Source organism: Apodemus sylvaticus, chromosome 8 (genome assembly GCF_947179515.1).
Source record: "Apodemus sylvaticus chromosome 8, mApoSyl1.1, whole genome shotgun sequence".
Lineage (NCBI taxonomy): Eukaryota > Metazoa > Chordata > Mammalia > Rodentia > Muridae > Apodemus > Apodemus sylvaticus.
Window position 1 is genome coordinate 14684410 of NC_067479.1, and position 15606 is coordinate 14700015.

Sequence of the window (15606 nt, forward strand, 5' to 3'; positions counted from 1 at the left end):
TGTACTTACTGTCTTTCAAATAATAAACACTTTTTTCATTATTTGTTACACACCTGCATGCCTGTGCACATACAAACACACACACATGTACACATACAAGCACACACACACACACACACATACATACACACAAATACTCCTAAATATATAACTTGAAACCCGCTCAGTTTCTGTAATGTGATTTCTCTGTGTCCTTCAGGGTCAGCCATGGTATATTGGATAACAGACAAAGACCATTATAGAAAACCACGATCAATCAAAATTCACAATTGTGTAGCTCTGCTGCAAAGAATACATCAAAAATAGAACTCCAACACATAAAGCTCATGCAATATTTCAGAACAGGGTACAGAAATATTTAAGCCCAGAGGATGTGTATTTACTGTAAAGTTGTGTCTCTCAGAAATTTTGGAAACTACACCCTTAAAGTCTTATCACCATGACTGCCTAAACATGATCTGAACAGCAATGGATAGGTTAATGTGGACAAGAAAAAGTCAGAAGTCTTCAGCCTCACGCAAAAAAATACGGGTAAGGAAGGAATTTTAGGACAGGGAAAATTATTCTTACCTGTGGCAAAGCACACTGTTTCTTCTTCCACTCCACGTGGTTGGCCTTCAATGACTATTTTTTTTTAAATCACAGTTATTTTTAGTGCATCCCTTTAGTCTCGGCCTTTAATACAGACATCTGACACTAAGGTACGATTAATAGGTGCCTAAATCTAGAAATTAACTAAGTATCACACTTGCTTAATTAGTAAAGTCAATAATCTTAGTATTTGAAATCTGGCTCATGGACCAGAGTGTAATTATTATTGGGAACAATGAAAAAAATTCAAAATCGCAGTCTTTCTCAAACTCCTGAAGCTGAATCTGCAAGTTCCCAAGGTTTCTGGGTAGTTTATGATCATAATAGCATTTAAGATAATTGAGTATAGCTTTTGCAATAAAGCATTGAACTGTCAAGTCAAGGCAAGTACATATTACATTTAGAAAGAAACCCAGAATGATTTTTTACTAAAGTAGTATGTATATAAACTTAATATGGTTTTATCAAGGTGAAATCAAATCAATTTTTTATGCTGCTTTAGTTTTCCTTCATGTCTATATATACTGGATTTCCCAATGTTTCTGTGCCTTTCTCTCCCTATAGGGGTGTGGGTAGGGTGGTGGTTTGTCCCTGTTTAGTTTACCTCCAATGAAACAAAGGATGATGTATGTATGTATATATATATATATATATATATATATTCTTTAATTTTATTCCACTTTATATTTTGAAACTCAGTCTATCACTGAACCTAGTGTTTACCCATTGGCCAGATTTGCTGGCCACAGAGGTTCTGGATTCTCTAGTCTATAGATACCCCAATTTGTTTAGTAGGTGCATGCTACCAGGCTTGATATTTTATATGACTCTTGATTACCCAAGTTCAGGTTCTTATGGTTATACCACAAGTATATTATACACTGAAAAATGTCTATAGGCCTCTGTGTGTGTGGGGGGGTGGGGGCTGGCTGTCCATTTGCCTGCCATTATTGTATGTAGCTCTTAATCTACAAGTGGAATCTTGTGAGGTACCCCCTCATTTACATTAATATGCCAACTGATGTTGTCACTGTGAAGACATTATTTATTGGAATTTTATCAATTTAAATTTTATGGATGCTGTTTCAGTGTTTAATATAGAAGCAGTGTCTCACGACTGATGCATGGTTCTCTTGCTTCTTCGGTGTTTTTCTCTGTCTTCTAAGACGATCCTTGAGCCTTGGATGCAAGAGTTACACTGTGAAGGTGTCATTTCACTTTAAACATCTTGCTATCATTTATTCTCTGTATTTTTCCAAGTTTTGGATCACAGTAATAGACTCTACCTATTTTCACATACGCTACTATGATAGGAACAGAAAGTTATACTTATCTGAAAATCTTATGGTTGACACTTGTCATTGCTTATTTGGAAAATGGAGATATTTGGTAACACATTTTAAAAATATGTGACTCCTCTCTGTATTTTATATAAATGATTTCCTAAACATTTCTTTACAAGCAAAGACATTTATCCTTTATAGATTTTATTTTATTTATTTTTTACAAATAACACTTTTTAAAGACTACTTTCACAGGAAACTATACATAGCTGGTTATGTATATTCCTATGAGCTCATCATATGATTGATGCTTTTCAGAAGCTGAAGTCAGAAGCACTTGTGAGTTACACAATATGGATACAAGATACAGATAAAAAATGCTCAGTAAGAGCAGCAAACATTCTTAACAACTGAGCCTCCACTCTAGCCTCACAAAGAAACCACAGATTTTAATTAAAAGACCTATAAGGATGATAATCAATTTCTCACAAATATTTAAATTTATTGTTTGAAAATATTTTCTGATTGTAGTCATTTATGCAAAAACTTTAAATTAGATATTAGAAGACATACATGCTCCAATGTGTGATTACAGTAAAAAAGTACACACTGATAGTCCGGGATAGGGAAACTACTCACAAAGCAAATTAAAAGTGGTGAACCTGCATCTGTGAAATTGTCTGTTATGAAGGAGAGATGGGAGACAGTAAGAAAATATACTTTTGGAATTCATTTGTTTCATTGTATTTATATTTTATAAAGTTTTTCTTGTTTCTTTTATTTATTTATTTATTTATTTATTTATTTTTATTTACATTGCAAATGATTTCCCCTTTTCTGGGTCCCCACTCCCCGCAAATCCCATAAGCCCTCTTCCGTCCCCCTATTCTTCCATCTACCCCTTCCCACTTCCCTGTTCTGGAATTCCCCTATACTCTTGCACTGAGTCTTTCCAGAACCAGGGCCCACTCCTCCATTCTTTTTGGACATCATTTAATTTGTGGATTATGTCCTGGGTATTCAAAGTTTCTAGGCTAATATCCACTTATCAGTGAGTGCATACCATGATTGATCTTTTGAGACTGGGTTACCTCACTTAGTATGATGTTCTCCAGCTCCATCCATTTGTCTAAGAATTTCATGAATTCATTGTTTCTAATGGCTGAATAGTACTCCATTGTATAAATATACCACATTTTTTGTATCCATTCCTCCTTTGAAGGACATCTAGGTTCTTTCCAGCTTCTGGCTACTACAAATAGGGCTGCTATGATCATAGTGGAGCATGTGTCCTTACTGCATGCTGAAGAATCCTCTGGATATATGCCCAGTAGTGGTATAACAGGGTCCTCAGGAAGTGTCATGCCCAGTTTTCTGAGGAACCGCCAGACTGATTTCCAAAGTGGTTGCACCATCTTGCAATCCCAACAGCAGTGGAGGAGTGTTCCTCTTTCTCCACATCCTCGCCAACACCTGCTGTCTCCTGATTTTTTGACCTTGGCCATTCTGACTAGTGTGAGGTGAAATCTCAGGGTTGTTTTGATTTGCATTTCCCTAATGATTAATGATGTTGAACATTTCTTAAGGTGTTTCTCAGCTCTCCGAAGTTCTTCATGTGAAAATTCTTTGTTTAGCTCCATACCCCACTTTTTAATGGGGTTATTTGGATCTCTGGGTTCTACTTTCTTGAGTTCTTTGTATATATTAGATATTAGCCCTCTGTCAGATTTAGGGTTGGTGAAGATTCTTTCCCAGTCTGTTGGTTGACGTTTTGTCCTTTTGACGGTGTCCTTTGCTTTACAGAAACTTTGTAGTTTTATGAGGTCCCATTTGTCAATTCTTGATCTTAGAGCATAAGCTATTGGTGTTCTATTCAGGAACTTTTCCCCTGTGCCCATGTCCTCCAGGGTCTTCCCCAGTTTTTTTTTTTCAATTAGTTTCAGTGTGTCAGGTTTTATGTGGAGGTCCTTGATCCATTTGGAGTTGAGCTTGGTAAAAGGAGATAAGAATGGATCGATGCACATTCTTCTGCATGCTGACCTCCAATTGAACCAGCACCATTTGTTGAAAAGACTATCTTTATTCCACTGGATGCTTTCAGCCCCTTTGTCGAAGACCAAGTGACCATAGGTGTATTGGTTCATTTCTGGGTCTTCAATCCTATTCAATTGATCCGCTTGCCTGATATTGTACCAATACCATACAGTTTTTATCACTATTGCTCTGTAGTAGAGTTTAAAGTCTGGGATATTGAATCCCCCTGAAGTTCTTTTACTGTTGAGAATAGTTTTAGCTATCCTGGGTTTTTTTGTTATTCCAGATGAATTTGGGAATTGCTCTTTCTAGCTCTATGAAGAACTGGGTTGGGATTTTTATGGGAATAGCATTGAATCTGTAGATTGCCTTTGGCAAGATGGCCATTTTAACTATATTAATCCTGCCAATCCACGAGCATGGAAGGTTTTTCCATTTTCTGAGATCTTCTTCGATTTCCTTCTTCAAAGATCTGAAGTTTTTGTCATATAGGTCTTTCACTTGTTTGGTTAGAGTCACCCCAAGATACTTTATGTTGTTTGTAGCTATTGTGAAGGGGGTCATTTCCCTAATTTCTTTCTCAGTCTGCTTATCCTTTGAATATATAAAGGCTACTGATTTGCCTGCATTGATTTTGTAGCCAGCCACTTTGCTGAAGTTGTTTATCAGCTGTAGTAGTTCTCTAGTAGAGTTTTTAGGGTCACTTAAGTATACGATCATATCATCTGCAAATAGTGATAATTTGACTTCTTCCTTTCCAATTTGAATCCCTTTGACTTCCTTCTGTTGTCTAATTGCTCTAGCTAGGACTTCAAGAACTATATTGAAAAGATATGGAGAGAGGGGGCAGCCTTGTCTAGTCCCTGATTTTAGTGGGATTGCTTCAAGTTTCTCTCCATTTAGTTTGATGTTGGCTACCGGTTTGCTGTATATTGCTTTTACTGTGTTTAGATATGGGCCTTGAATTCCTATCCTTTCCAAGACTTTTAGCATGAAAGGATGCTGAATTTTGTCAAATGCTTTTTCAGAATCTAATGAAATGATCATGTGGTTTTTTTCTTTGAGTTTGTTTATGTAGTGGATAGCATTTATGGATTTCCTTATATAGAACCATCCCTGCATCCCTGGAATGAAGCCTACTTGATCATGGTGGATGATGGTTTTTATGTGTTCTTGGATTCATTGGGCAAGAATTTTATTTAGTATTTTTGCATCGATATTCATAAGGGAAATTGGCCTGAAATTCTCTTTCTTAGTTGGGTCTTTGTGTGGTTTTGGTATCAGCATAATAGTGGCTTCGAAGAAGGAGTTGGGTAGTGTTCCTTCTGTTTCTATTTGGTGGAAGAGTTTGAAGAGTATTGGTGTTAAGTCTTCTTTGAAGGTCTGATAGAATTCTGCACTGAAACCATCTGGTCCTGTGCTTTTTTTGGTTGGAAGCCTATCTATGCCCCTTCTATTTCTTTAGGGGTTATGGGTCTGTTTAGATGGTCTATTTGATCCTGGTTTAATTTTGGTAATTGGTATCTGTCTAAGAAAACATCCATTTCCTCCATATTCTCCAGTTGTGTTGAGTACAGGTTTTTGTAGTAGGATCTGATGATTTTTTGAATTTCCTTGGTTTCTGTTGTGATATCTCCATTTTCATTTTAATTTTGTTAATTTGGGTACTTTCTCTTTGCCCTTTGGTTAGTCTGGCTAAGGGTTTATCTATCTGGTTGATTTTTTCAAAGAACCAGCTTTTGGTCTTGTTGATTCTTTGTATGGTTCTCTTGGTTTCTACTTGATTGATTTCAGCCCTGAGTTTGATGATTCCTGTCTTCTCCTCCTCCTGGGTGAATTAGCTTCTTCTTGTTCCAGGGTTTTCAGTTGTTCCTTTAATCTTCTAGTGTACGCTCTCTCGAATTTCTTTTTGAAGGCACTCAAAGCTATGAGTTTTCCTCTTAGCACTGCTTTCAATGTGTCCCATAGATTTGTGTATGTTGTGCCTTCATTTTCATTAAATTCTAAGAAATCTTTGATTTCTTTCTTTATTTCTTCCTTGACCAAGGTATCATTGAGTAGAATATTATTCAGTTTCCATGTGTATGTGGGCTTTCTGTTGTTTTTACTGTTACTAAAGACCACTTTTACTCCATAGTGATCTGATAGGAGGCATGGGATTATTTCAATCTTCTTATATTTGTTGAGGTCTGTCTTGTGACCAACTATATGATCTATTTTGTAGAAGGTACCATGAGGTGCTGAGAAAAAGGTATATTCTTTTGCTTTGGGATGAAAAGTTCTATATATATCTGTTAACTCCAATTGGTTCAAAGCTTCAATTAGTTTCATTGTCTCCCTGTTTAGTTTCTGTTTTCCTGATCGGTCCATTGGTGAAAGTGGAGTGTTGAAGTCACCCACAATTATTGTGCTAGGTGCAATGTGTACTTTGAGCTTTAGTAAAGTTTCTTTTATGAATGAGGGCGCCCTTGTATTTGGGGCATAGATGTTCAGGATTGAGAGTTCTTCTTGTTGGATTTTTCCTTTGATCAGCAAGTAGTGACCTTCCATGTCTCTTTTGATGACTTTAGGTTGAAAGTCAATTTTATCTGAAATTAGAATGGCAACTCCGGCTTGTTTCCTGGGACCATTTGCTTATAGAATTGTCTTCAGCCTTTTACTCTAAGGTAGTTTTTGTCTTTGACACTGAGGTGTGTTTCCTGTAAGCAGCAAAATGTAGGGTCCTGTTTACGTAACCAGTCTGTTAGTCTATGTCTTTTTATTGGGGAATTGAGTCCATTGATGTTAAGAGATATCAGTGAGTAGTGGTTATTGCTTCCTAACATTTTTTATTTTAATTTTATATGTGTGTGGTTATCCTCTTTGGGTTTGATGAAAGAAACTTAATATCCTGCTCTTGCCAGGGTATAGTTTCCCTCATTGTACTGGTGCTTTCCCCCTATTAACCTTTGTAGGGCTGGGTTTGTAGAAAGATATTGTGTAAATTTGGTTTTGTCGTGGAATATCTTGGTTTCTCCATCTATAGTAATTGAGAGTTTCGCTGGGTATAGTAGTCTTGGCTGGCATTTGTGTTCTCTTAGAGTCTGCATGAGCTCCGCCCAGGATCTTCTAGCTTTCATGGTCTCTGGTGAGAAATCTGGTGTAATTCTGATAGGTCTTCCTTTATATGTTACCTGCCCTTTTTCTCTTACTGCCCTAAATATTCTTTCTTTGTTTAGTACATTTGGGGTTTTGATTATTATGTGACAGGAGGTATTTCTGCTCTGGTCCAGTCTGTTTGGAGTTCTGTAGGCTTCTTGTATATTCATGGGCATCTCTCTCTTTAGGTTAGGGAAGTTTTCTTCCATAATTTTGTTGAAGATATTTGCTGGCCCTTTAAGTTGTAAATCTTCACTCTCATCAATACCTATGATCCTTAGATTTGGCTTTCTAATTGTGTCCTGGATTTCCTGGATATTTTGGGTTACAAGCTTTTTGCATTTTGCATTTTCTTTAACTGTTGAGTCCATGGATTCTATGGTATCTTCGGCATCTGAGATTCTTTCTTCTATCTCTTCTATTCTGTTTTTGATATTTGCATCTATGGTCCCTGATTTCTTCCCAAGGTTTTCTATCTCCAAAGTTGTCTCCCTTTGTGCTTTCTTAGTTGTTTCTACTTCTGTTTTTAGGTCCTGAAAATTTTTGCTCAGTTCTGTTATTTGCTTGTTTGTGTTTTCCTCTAATTCTTTAAGCGATTTTTGTTTTTCTTGTTTCTTTATGAATCTCATATCATGCACCCCAATCTGACCAATCTCTCCCTCCTCTTTGATCCACCCAGCCCCTTTTAAACCTCTCCCCAATAGAGAAAAGAATTATCATTGTGGAAGGTGTAATGTGTCACAGTGTCCCTTCTGTCCCCACTTCTTTGCTTATAAATGGTCACCGGAATGATTCCTTGGTCTGGTGGTCTGGTACATGGCCTCTGGCTTCTGCTTCTTTGTCAGTGCTTGAACATTACTGGTACTGATCTCATATATGCAGTTGTTGCCCTGTGTCATGGAGACCCTGTAGTTTTGGATCTGTAGGCTAGGCTCAGTCATGCACACCAGCAGTTCATCCATGGAGTAGATGGCGCAGGTGGAGAGGCAGTAGAAAGCCATAGATCTGGTTCTGATGTACTTAAGGTTCTAAGCCTACTGGCTCTCATGCTCTCACACACTCAGGGTCAGCTCTCTTGCAATACCCACTACCAGGGTCAGCTCTACCCTGCTGCCCATGTGAGGTGCAGAGGCCACTCTCTCCAGTGTTGCAGCCGATGAGGGACATTGGCAGTCCTTCACTCATGACCCATGGACCAGCTCTCCCATCTGTTGTGAACCTGCTGTGTATGCTGAAGGACAAGGGAGAGGAGGAGGGGGTATCCACACCACTGTGTAGCAAACAAAAGTCAGGGCCTGCACTCTATGCTCACCCACTTGGAGATGGCACACTTTCAATCCCCCCAACACACACACACACACACACACACACACACACACACACACATTCAGGTACAGTTCTACTCTACTGCTCAGGTAACTTGCAGGGCTCCTCTCCCAAGCGCTGAGTCTGGAGAAGAGCATGGACCACTATCCCTCTCTGATTACCAGTTCTACTGCCTGCTATACGTGGCAGGGGGAAGATCAGGGGTATCTCTCCCCTGTCCATATGCCACTGTCACCACACAACCAACAAGTTGTGAGTCAGCTCTCCAATAATCGTGCCCTGGGGCTAACTTGTCCAAGTTCCCACCACCCAATCAACTCTACTGCGCTGCCCAACCAGTAGAATACTGTACTTGATGAAGAGCAGGACCTGTTCTCCTGCAGTCATGATTGCAGGGCCAGGAGTCCTCCCTGCCACAGGTGATGAGGAGTTAGTGAGCATGAGGAAATCTTTCTCTCATCCACACTGGCAGAAAGATGAGTGCTAGGGACAGATCTGCCATGATTACATTGTCAGGACCAACTAACCTTCGACCCCTGATGGGTTCTTGAGCTCTCTTGAGTACTGCAGAAGTGCGGGGTCACCTCTCCTGCTTCCATACATTTGGGACTGACTAGCTCTTTGATGATGCCCAGGTGAGGGATGGGGCTGGCTCTACCAAGATCCCTGCAGAAATAAACATGTCTCAGATTCAACTAGGGACATTCTTCTTGCTTTTGGTGGTACCAAATCCTTGCTGCTGCTGGCCACGGACTTGGGTGTGGCCCCAGGTGGCAAAATAGGCCAAGACCCTACCATAATTCCCCATGACATCACCTGCTACTCACTTCGGGCTGTTCGAGTACCTTCGAATCTCCAGTTCTGCTTCTTTTTGTGATGCCCACATTATCTGTTTCTCTTGTATTTCGCTACCACTTACTTGCTCCATTTAGTGGCACAGGGGACTCTGAGTGTCTGGGTTCATTTCGAGATTGTTTTTAGCAGTGCTGTGTCCAAGTCAGTTCAATATCATTATGATTCCTGGTAGGGATCATCACAACTGATATTCATCTCAGGGTAGTTCCCTGTCTGGGCCCCATGGCAACAATCTGGTAGTCTTGTCAGGATATATCCTCTCCTCGCTAGCCCAAGTGGCCTCTTGTGAGGGTCATCTGTTCCAGAATTGCTCAGTCCTGGTGGTTCTTCTATTCTCTAGTTCAAGGATGGTTCTTCTAGTCTCTGGCTTGTTTCTCATCCAGGGAGCCCATACAAGGCTTCTCTGATGTTATACTAGTTGTTGTCTCAGGCTAGCTCACTGTATTGGCTTGGTGGCAGTGGACTGATGTTGATCCCAGGCAATGGATCCCAGGTCTTTTCAGGAAATATTAGACTAGTAATCATCTGGATATTTGTATCATCATACTAAGTGTAGATATATCCTCTCTTCTCTCTGCCACCGAATGATGACATATATCACAGTAGCTACATCCACAGTGCCTTGAGGGGCAGCTATCATATATATTTAAAGCTATATGGGATTTAAAGTTCTTAATTTCATTATGATTTTGACCTTTTTCTTCCTAAAACAATATAGGAGTTTTGCTTTGGTTTGTTTTATTAAACAGTACGATTTTCCACTCTGTTATTTGTGTAATTTCTCATTTGAACTTATTTTTTTACTAAAGTGTTAAAATATCTTTTATTTACAACCATAAGATCATAAACTTAATCAGTTTCTAGTGTTGAGCCACTAATTAAGGTTAAAGTCTACCATTGTCCAGATAGACTTCTGGGCTCATGGCAAAACTGCAGACTTCCTTTGTCAGCTAACCTTCCTCTTCTCAACCTGGGATATTCCAGAGCCCCACACTGCTGTATCTGCAGAATGTCTTTCAGCCTCTGTAAATAACCCATTCAACTAGTATCTGAGATTCCTGGAATACCTCTCCATGTTATTGAGTTATCTCTGTACTTTAAAGCTTCAGCCAGTGGCATTTGCCTCTCCTGGATATATGCTTCAACTCACCCCAAGTAAAATTTATTTTTCTCCCCACAGTTAGTCTCAGTGTAGTCATTACTGTAAGTCCTCACAGTGCTTCCAAACCCTACACTCATTGTCTCTGTTCCATTTGCCTTTTTAGAGAACAATTTATGGGGACAAGGAGAGTCACATTCTAGTACTTAAATGTTTGTTCTAAGATTTCTGAAGATATTTATTATTTAACTTTGCATTGGTATTATATCTTAAATTTAATTAGCAATAAAATCTAAAATACATAGTTTAGTCTCTTTAACTTATTTGAAAGCTATTTCTATAATCTAACACTCCTAGCATATTCATTTTAGAAATATTAATGCTTTGTCTTAGGTGTTTTGAATTTCTTATTTCTCCTATTCTAGATCCTTACATATTGGCCAATTTTTATGCATTAGATAAGTAGCAATATCTTTCAAATAAAAATTTTAAAAGTCATCATAATTTGTGTTAAGGAATGAAAAAAGAAAAACTTTCATTTGGATTAGTTAGGCTAAGAGTAAGACTGAGCCCGATTTTAAATCTCAGCTGTCCACTCTTTATAACTACTGGCCTGTCAATATTGCCTGCTTATGATCTCTATCCATTGTGTGTGTCAGACTCAACTAATTCATCTGCCTTGTCATCTGTGAATTCTCACTGTGTGTATTACCTTCCTCTAGCAAAAGGTTTTGCTCTGTTTTTGTTATATAGTGTAATCAACATGGCATGAGAAAGGAATAAGCAACACTTTTGTACAGAGATCTTTAACAGAGTTTCTGAGGACAGAAATTACTCTACTGACCACTACAGACCCAGATTAAGAGTCAAACACAAGAATAGATACTTTCAAGTAATAAGAACATGTTACTGCAAACAGAAATGGAATAAAGGTTGGTTAAGGTTGCATTCAATCTTCTGCTTCATTTACAAAATGATTACCATAGCATTCCATCATTCATAAAAATTATTCTGGGTCAGGAGTTTGGGAAAGTATACAATGTATGATTAAATATATACATCTATGTTAGGTAGCACAAGCTGATTACAAAGGAAATAAAGGCATACAAAAGTTTCTTACATTTTTCTCTTAAAGACAGGTTAAACTTAAATGAGTTAAGAACACAATAGAATATCAGGTTAAGTCCATAACCTTAAATGATTATCAGGCATATTATTAACTTGGTTCCAAGGTCTACCAAAAATCCATTTCCTTCCAAGGAAAGATATGCTTTCAGGTAATCAAAGGTTCCTCAGCAATCCAACTAAGAGTATGCCACCCTAATATTTTTCCAAACATGTTTTAATAGTGTGCAATTTGTCATGCACGCTAAAATAAAATTTTAGATTGAACAAATTACATATTACAAATTGTCAAATATGAACTTGCTTCCCAATTAAAGAGGATATATTTGAAAGTTGTTGGTAAAGGATGCCTTGTAATTCTAGCACTGGTTAGGTTGGGTAAAGACAAAGAGATCCTTTAGACTTGCTGTCTACGAACCTAGTCTACTTTGAAAATACTTGTCTAGTAAAAGGATGTGATGTGAAGAATAGAAAGAAGAGAGAGTGGGGAAGAAGAAGAAGAAGAAGAAGAAGAAGAAGAAGAAGAAGAAGAAGAAGAAGAAGAAGGAGAAGGAGAAGGAGAAGGAGAAGGAGAAGGAGAAGGAGAAGGAGAAGGAGAAGGAGAAGGAGAAGAAGAAGAAGGAGAAGGAGGAGGAGGAGGAGGAGGAGGGGGAGGGGGAGGAGGAGGGGGAGGGGGAGGAGGAGGGGGGAGGAGGAGGAGGAGGAGGATGAGGAAGAGGGGGAGGAGGAGGAGGAGGGGGAGGAGGAGGAGGAGGAGGAGGAGAAGGAGAAGGAGAAGAAGAAGAAGAAAAGGAGGAAGAAGAGGAGGAAGAGGAAAAGGAAAAGGAAGATGAGGAGGAAGAGGAGAAGGAAGAGGACAAGGAAGAGGGGAAGGAAGGGGAGAAGGAAGAAGAGGAAGGAAGGAAGATTGCAACGAAGAAAGAAGGAAAGGAAAATCAAATGGAAAAATATAAGAGCTCTTTAAGTTATATTAACCCAGAACATTGGAGCAGTTAGAGTGGAGAACAGTCAAAGCCAGGACAATTTGAGTAGAGTGATTTGGGTACCACAGTAAAGGAAGAACCAGGACAGCCAGGATTGCACAAAAAAAAAAACTGTTACAAAAATAGAAATGAAAATAATAAAATAGAATAAATATGAAGTCAAACATACAAAAGAAAGACAAAGAAAAGAAGAAAGAAAAAGAAATAAAGAAGATGGAAGACAATATCCAAAGAATAATAGCAGAAATATTCTCTGTGAGCCTTCTGACACATTCTTGCTCACATACATATATACACATAATAAAATCTTAGCAAAATAAAATCTTAGATTTTTAGTGACCACCTTTATAAGTAATTTGCCAACCTCTCAGCACATTTGTTACATGTAACAGAATACTGTGTTCGTATGTTTTTAGAAAATGTAAAATATATTTATAATTTTAATAATGTTCTAAAATATTTCAGTTTTATACATATAGTAAAGAAAATACTTGTGATGACTATAATCTTAAAGAAAAGGATTTTGCGTTTCATTTTCCTACCAACTTAAGATAGCCCATTTAGTTTACATAAAAGCATTCTATAATTTCTGAATATGAATCCTGGCATAATTTATAACATTCATCACTTCTGCACTTGATCTTAGGCAAAAGGCCCAGAAGTGATACATTCATCACTTCTGTATGTTACATATTTCTGTCTATAGTTAGGTGAGACTTCTTATAGATTATCTCCTAAGATAATGGTATACTACAATTATTATATAGCATAATAATATTTTGAATGGATATTCATCATAGCAGATGCTATTCAAACTAAGAAATCTTGCAATAAGTATCATTACAATTTATTATGTTACTATCATTATTACCAATACTTCAAAGTGCATATCTATCATAGAGAGCATCTCACTAGAAAAATATTTTGAATCTTAGCTAAGGTAAAACAATGGAACACCAGTAAAACCTCAATTATAAATATTAAACAAATGACAGGTTATTTTAATAAAATATATTAAAATTATGATTAAAGACACATGATTTTTCACAGTTGAATAAGAGTCTAAAACCAATTTTGAAGTAAAAGCTACGAGCACACACTCACACAAAAAGAATTTGTAAGTATGACCCTGTATGAAGTCGACCTGTTATAAAAGGAAATTTGAAATTCTGAATATGGAATTCAATAGACTGTATTTCTCATGTAAAATGCTTGCAAAAGTGATATGATTTTTTTGATAATGTGAATTTTTGCAGAAGAGTAACATAAATTATTGTAAGAATGACCTTTCTTGTAGTATAATTTCTTTCTGAAGTTTTAGAAAGTTGCTTTAACCACCTTCAAAAATAATCCACAACCTGAGAACTATTGTAGAAATGAAGAAGCCTTCCGGCCTGGAGTTGTTATGTAGACTCACCCTTTTTGAAAGCTGTTATGACAATGGAATGCTACTGTGTGGAGAAAAAGTATGCCTTGGCTTAGCAGCCTAATTGCAGTAGTAGAGTATGTTTTCTGCTCTCACTGGAATAAATAATAACAATAGTTGGAAGAAAATGTCTTCTTAGAACTAAATTGCTTTAGAAAGAATTTAAAAAAATATAGCGTGCTGCCTTCTTTTCGTAACATTTGTAGATCTAATGACCTAGATATTTATTTTGAAATACACCTTTATTGGACAAGCACTAGTCTCATTTGATTATTCCATGTTTTTTCGTGCTTGTTCTGCTATCTTCCCACAATCTATGCAGGGTGCTGAGTTGAGGATTAATTGAGTGCATTCTTATTAAGAGTTCTAAAGAAGCATCTGAAAGGAATGTCAGATGACTCATCAGCACATTGTCAGCCAGCTGTCTATCACTTATGTTCATGGACACTATTTTTATCTCTTGACATTTTAAAATTTAAAAGGCAGCTCATACTTTGTTCCTCAGTGTGTAAATATGTATATTTATAATGTAATATATCTGTATATATTAATATGGATATAAACATATATTAATGCTATGATTATTTCATAGGTCTTTCTATTCATTCATTTTCCACAACAGTTTTAATAAATTTGCCAGATTTATTGTGAAAACCGTAATGGACTAGATTTGACCTACAAATTAATAAATTCTCTTAAGGAGTGTAATAAGGTTTTTTTATTTAAAGCAATCAAATTTCATAATAAGGACAGTGTGAGTCACTAGAAAATGATATTCAGTAAAGCATGCTAAGAATGATAAAATGGAAAATGTTTAAAACAAATGCTTCTGTACATATAGCAGAGAGAAGCAGCACATTTTCTGGATATAACTAAATAGCAAGTTTTTCCTTTTACAAAAAAGCTAGAAAACAATGACTCAATTTATTGCTGATGTCAGTGTTTTAGAGATTTTGACAAATAAATTACATTGCTTAAGACATAATTTTAAGAAAAACTTTCTATTATTATTCTTGTAAATTTTATACTATGTGTACGAATACCACTCATTTCTCCAACCATTTTTGTCTGCCCTCTGCCCTTGCAACATTCCCCCAAAAGAAGTCAGTCAATCAATTTTCTAGTGGGCTAGGACCTCGCTGTGGCCAAGTAACTGTGGCCTACACCCCTGCCACCATGTCCTGTTCTATTTTTACCCCTAGAAGAGGTGTGGGCTGCTCTCAGCACAGAGAGCCTATGCCAGGAGGGTGTCAGAGATGACTGGTCCTGCTTCGCATATAGGCAAAGCAGAAGGGCTGGTCCTGATGGCACCGGAGAGCTGGAGGGCAGATCATCGCAGCTTCCACTCAGGCCCAGATCCAGGACTCTGAGTTGGCCCTCCCCATCATGTGTCCATCTATAAACTGCTGGAATTTGTGAAAGGACTTGTCCTGCAGAGCCAAAGTTGTGCAATCTCCATGGTGCATGGCAAGAGCAAGATGTCTGAAAGAAGCCCTGAGAGGATCTAGTATTGATTAGAGTGGCAGAAGCCAGAAATCTCAAACCAGACCAATGACCCATCCTGGTGAACATTTGCAAATGGAGGTGTTTTAGACAAAAAGCTATAATGTATGAGACACGATGTCACACTGAAGCTTCCAAGGTAGGATGCTTTTTGTTTGTTTTATTGGTATTAGATTGTTTATTGTTTTTTGTTGTTTTCTTTGAGACAACAGTTACAATATTAGAGGACAGATATGAAGAAAT

At 37.6% G+C, this 15606-nt stretch overlaps 1 non-coding gene across 1 annotated transcript; it reads right to left on the reverse strand.

The window, feature by feature from the left end:
* Positions 1-9732: 9732 nt before the first annotated feature.
* LOC127691776 (small nucleolar RNA SNORA17) lies at positions 9733-9861 on the reverse strand. Its single transcript, XR_007979362.1, has one exon. It is a non-coding gene; the product is annotated as a small nucleolar RNA SNORA17 (small nucleolar RNA).
* Between the last annotated feature and the right edge of the window lie 5745 nt (positions 9862-15606).